Source organism: Sphaerodactylus townsendi, linkage group LG02 (assembly GCF_021028975.2).
Source record: "Sphaerodactylus townsendi isolate TG3544 linkage group LG02, MPM_Stown_v2.3, whole genome shotgun sequence".
NCBI classification, from domain to species: Eukaryota; Metazoa; Chordata; class Lepidosauria; order Squamata; family Sphaerodactylidae; genus Sphaerodactylus; species Sphaerodactylus townsendi.
The window spans coordinates 120,147,747-120,153,746 of NC_059426.1; positions in this window are offsets into that span (position 1 = coordinate 120,147,747).

The window sequence follows — 6,000 nt, forward strand, 5'->3', positions numbered from 1 at the left end:
ATTCAAGATAATAATTGAAGATTCAGTATGTGTAAAGCAAAATGCATCTTTTTCTGTTACTCAATGCTGTTGGTTGCTAGACTTGCATCACGCTCCACAGTGGAAATTCTAAACACAGATTGGACCCCTGTTCCTCCCCACGAAACTGGATCGAAAGTGTGCTAAGAGAAAAAGTTGTACTTACAAGCAGGTTCTGCCGGGAAATGGGATAAGGGGGAGAACGAGCGCCAGAAACAGGATGAATCCCTGTTTGTCGCTCAAGCAGCGGGGAGTTCTTGCTGAAACCTTGATATTTTGCATATCACACGATTAATTGACCGTGGGGAATCGACCTGTGTGTTCCTGCATGGCATGGGGTTGGACTTGATGGCCCTTGTGATCTCTTCCAACTCTATGATTTCCAAACTCATTGAATCAATGCATTTATAAGGATTTAACCCTCAAGTCCAAACCAGCATAGCAAATCACTCAGGCAGTTGTGATGGAACTGTGCAAAAGTTAAAATATAGAGCGATGTGTTCAAAATTGTGTTCAACATGCCTCTCAATGCTCAATCCTGTCTGATTTGAGCAGGGACGAATTATAACAGATCTTAGTTAATCCAATGGTCTGTTTTATGCCACACCTCCCAGGCTATTCCCTGCCACTGACCCCACCATACTCCCCACTAATTATTTTCTTGCCACCCGATTCCAGATCCTAGAATGGACCAGGCAAGAAATGACTGGCAGGGTCATCCTGTGGGCCGGTATGGTTGCTGAAGTCTGAATGTTGTTCAGCTGCCACTGTGCAAGGAGAGGAGGAATCAGGCACGCTAATTGGAGTGTGAGAAGGAAGTGGAGGGTAACTGGAAACATTAAGGCTCCTGGCATCACTCATCTTCTGTGCTATCCCGCAACACCTTAGCTGGAAAGCTTACAGCAAGAATGTCATGATGCCAGAGCCATCACCCAGCAAGGAAAAAGGAGGTGCATAATTACCCACATGCTGAGTCCACCATGCAGTTTTCTTTTCCCATCCACCAGACTCCTCCTTCCTTCAGCACATTCCTAGTTTGAAAGAAGAAGTGAGAAAGAAGTGCTCACCCACTCAGCGAAAGAAAGAGAGAGAGAAGTCTGAGGCAGAAGGTAGCCAAGGAAGTGAAGGCAAAGGTTGAGAGGAAGGGAAGGAGGAGTCTAGTGAAGTGCAGTGAGCCTGCTTGACTTTTTTCTGCATGAACAAAACTTTTCTGTTCACACTGAGTGAGGGAGTAAGGTGTACATGTAACTCAGCAGATCTCTGACTACATAAATATCTATGGGAGACTTGGGGGGAAATTGAAAATCAATAAAATGACAACATTCTTGTGGCTTGCTAAAGAAATGTGAAATTACTTTAACAGGATAACAACATTCATGGTAACAAACACTTAATAAGAACACAACAACTTTACAACTACAAGTAATACTTAATCATAGTGGCTATGAATATAGCACAACAGAGATGGACAGGATCTTCAGGAAAGGCACTCAGTACAATGACAAATACCAACAGAGTCTAGTAATTTAAAAAGCGTGGGGGAGAGTCCAAAATATTAATTAGAAGTGCAGGGCTGCTTTCCCCCCATCTGCTGGTTGTGGCGGCTACAGCTGCTGCAGGTCTTTCTCCAGCATGATCAATTCCCTCAGTGAACCTCTGGACCTTCCCTCTCCTGCTGCAGGCTGGATTGACTGAGGGGGGTGGGACTCTTGCAGTAACATATGAGCAAATATGCTCATGCTCAGTTAGTCCTCTGTGTATTCTCACAGCCTCTCTGAAACATTCATTCAACAAAGTTGACCCTTCTCAACAAATTCTGGAACGGTGTCATGGCTCATTCTGATTAAAATAAGCACTGCTTCTATGGAAAGCTATAGTAGAAAGAGAAAAATGGGAAAAACTAAAAATGGAGGTGATGAAAAGAATAATTCTTGTCCACTGTCTAATGAGTATTTTGACTGAAAAATTTAATAACATCCATGCTTTAAAACAACAATGTAATACATTAGTCCCAACACTAATGGGAATAAATGCTTCATGTTCTGAATTTCTGGCTATTGTGCAGCTGTTAAAGTAGTACAAGCTTTAGAAACCATAGTAGTGCATATGCAGAAAGTGCCAGCTCACGATGGAGCCAAGAATTTGGCTGTAACGCTAGCCAAAACACTGTCTTTTTTTCTAACCCTGCAAAAGCAAGGCTACTGCTTACACCATCTTCTGCTGGATGCAAACTTCCATAGCCATAAACATATTGCCTCATTGCAAGCTTGCTGCCTTTGGCACCAGGTGTAAAAAAGAGAGTTATAATTAAAATGTTTTTTATCTACCTGGCAATTTAATCTATCAGTAGTGAAAAGTGGCTCCCAGCAGGGGAGTTTTTCTACTGCAGTGCTGGGCCTGGGCAGGAGGAAAAAAGGCTTTAATGGTTTTTTTTTTTGCTATTATAGTCACAGTAACTATCATTTTCTAATTAAATTAACTCTTGTAACCTTTTTGTACACTGGGAGAAAGTGCACAGTTATTTCAGGTGAAGAACAAAAATGAATAAATGTTTCTAGGTAGAATTCTACCCAAGAAGAATTATGAAGACTTGCTGCATGGGACAAGTGTCCTACAGCTAAACTGCCTGGAAACCCCTGCTTGTTCCTGTTTGAATTTCAGCTTTTTGGTTGATGCAGCACTTAAGGTTATGCAACTACACTTGGGATTTTGCTGCATTGTTTTGAGTGAGGCTTGATTGCTCAGCTTTTCTAGCTTAAGGAATACTGGAGAAGTGAGGCCTATCTAATGTTTGCACATTTATTCAGCCTGCCAAGGGGCTATGTTATCAGTTTCCATGTGTTTTGCATGCCCCAGAATTCTTCATATCCTTGGAGCAAACTCTTCTTTCAGGAAAAAGTCAACTACTCTGGTATTTAGGACATTTTTGTCATCTCCCCAGGAACTTAACTGAGGTGATTTACAAAGTAAAAATATTAAAACATTAAAAAATATTAACTGAAATATAAGATTAAAAAGCCAACATAAAAACACAGACCACATACTGTGTAAAATAAAAGTTTCCAGATTAAAAGAAACAGTGTAGGCACCAGGAAAGCCTAAATAGGCAGGGCATTATACAAATGAGGTGCCATGCAATGAACCTCCTACACTTTCTTAACTTCTTCAGGCAGGGAAACCACTCACTGACCTAGCTTGTCAGATTTTTCCACCTTTTCTTTTCAGGGACTGAGGTGCTTCAGAAATATGGTGTGGTATGATATAATGAAAGCACTTTCCCTCAGCCTTGTATCTGACCGAGAAGGCGAAGGATACCCATTGACTTAAACCTTTCCACGCAAATCCCTTAATACGGCACACAAAATAAATACTGAGGCAGATTTTAAACTTAAACAGGGTGAAAGGTTTATTAATAGAGAGGAAATGGGAAAGAGAGATGAATAACTTGGAGAGATGGAATGGATGAGGAAAATAAGGCAGGAGAATCTAAAGCTTGTACATACGCTAGAGCTGAGCACAGAGGTTCAGTTATTTAGTTTTTCAAGCACAGACTTAATAATACTTATTCAGTTTCAGTTCTCAGTTACAGTTCAGTTTATATGTTATATAGTTGTTTCTTAGATGGTACAGTTCCTTAAACGTAAGATGTTCTGGCTAATGGCTTGTTCAAACACACAAAGTTCTAACAGACTTGGTACATATACCCCACTCAGCCCTCACAGTTTGGAAGCCATCAACTAAAACATGAAACAATCTACTGAGGAAATACAAAACAAAGGACTAAGTGGTAGCCAGGAATTCTTCCCTTGCTAGAAGATATACCTCACTGGTTTACATATTTATGACCCTGTAGCTTGGCCCCTTTATAAACTTTTCCACCAGTTCTCTCAGTCTGTGTATAATTGCTTTCACACACACACACACACACAGACACACACACACACACAGACACACAGACACACACACACACACACACACACACAGAGAGAGAGAGAGAGAGAGAGAGAGCTCACAGGGCTAATACTAGTAGAGCAAAATTAAAATAATAGGAGATGGTTCTTCAAGTATTCTGGTCCTAAGATGTTTAAGTCCAAGTCTTACAAAAGACACTTCAGTCCCTGGACAAATATTCCTTCTAGCGTCCATCCCCACCCCCACAGGACCCTGATCCAAACCAAATATCATAACAAAGCAAATTACTGGGCTATCTGTTACCATGGCAACCCTAATCCAGGTTGGCAACTCTATCAATCCATTCATGGCAGGCATAACTCAGAAAATAAAACTAGGAATCTCAAAATTGGCCATCAGTTTAAAGATGATCATGGGGATTTTCAAGGCAAAAATTTGAAAAGGTATTGGAATATCCTGGTCCAGAATATCTCCAGACACCGCCCCCCATGCTATTTCCAATTGGCCATGCTGGCAGGGGCTGATGGGAATTGTAGTTCATGAACATCTGGAGTGCCATAGGTTTACCACCACTGTCCTAGCTGGTCTTGCCTTGATCCAGTGCTGGCTTGGCTGATGGGTTTAACAGGATCTGAGAAGCAAGGGGGGCCCTCAGCCTCATGGTAAACTTTTCAGAAAAGCCAAGCCCCAGAGTCAGATACTATCTTTGCTGTGCTCTGCAGTCAGAACTCCATCAGCAAGGCAGCTGACTTGGGCATCCTGAATTTTGTCTCCCCAGCCTCTCTCCTTGGTGGTCCTGTTTAGGGCTTTAATGGTAAGAATCAATACTTTGAATGGTGCACAGAAACAAATGGGCAGCCAGTTCAGATCTTTCAGCATTGGGGTGAAACAATCCCCCTATCCTGGCCTTGACAATAGTTTGGCTACTACATTTTGGAAGAGCTAATATTCCTAGACCATTTCCCAAGCCCCACATACAGTGCATTACAGTAATCCCACCTGGATGTAATCAGAGCATGGATCACTGCGGCTAGATTATGCTTTTTGAGGAATGATCGACTCTGACATGCCAGCCTGATAAAAGGCACTCTATGCCACAGAAGAGATCTGGGACCAGAATCCAGAAGTGTCTCTAGACCAGGGGTAGGGAACCTGCGGCTCTCCAGATGTTCAGGAACTACAATTCCCATCAGCCCCTTCCTGCATGGCCAATTGGCCATGCAGGAAGGGGCTGATGGGAATTGTAGTTCCTGAACATCTGGAGAGCCGCAGGTTCCCTACCCCTGCTCTAGACTGTGAACCTGTTCCTTCAGGAACCCCCTACAGAATAGGCTAACTCATCAGTCCTTGAACAGTTTTGGCATTGACTGGCCACACTTTAGTCTTGTCTGGACTGTGCTTGTCCGTATTGGCCTTCATGCATCGTATTAAAGTCTCCAGAAACCTGATCAAGACTTCCTCAGGCCCAACTGACTCAGATGTTAAGGAGAAGTAGAGCTGGATGTCATCTGCATATTTGTGACTCTTTACTCCAAATCCTTTAATGATCTAACATAGTAGTTTCATGTAGATGCTAAACAGCATGGGGACAAGATGGAACTCTGTAGGATCCCATAGCCTACATGCCATAGAGCTGAACAGAAGTCCTCTAGCATTACTCTAGAGGATCGGCCATTCTAGTAATAGCAGAACCACTGAAACAAGATACTTCCCACTTCAGCCAACCTCACCAGAAGGAGAACATGGTTGATAGCATTGAACACCACAGAGAGGTGCAGGAGAATCAACAGAGATACTCTCCCTTCCATCATTCTCCCAGAAAAGGACATTCATATGGTGATAAGGACCATTTGTTTCCCAAACCCAGGCCTGAATCCAGATTTAAATGAGCTAATATTCTAGATAATCTATATATATAAAAAGCTAACCATTCGTTTGTTGGAAATGCCCTAACGCCAAAACGGCTGGACGGATCGCCCCCAAATTTTCACATGATGTCTCTCTCTGTTGCGGGCAGGTAATTGGACCTTCAAATCACCAAAAGTCCATACCTGAGCCAGGTAAAACGTA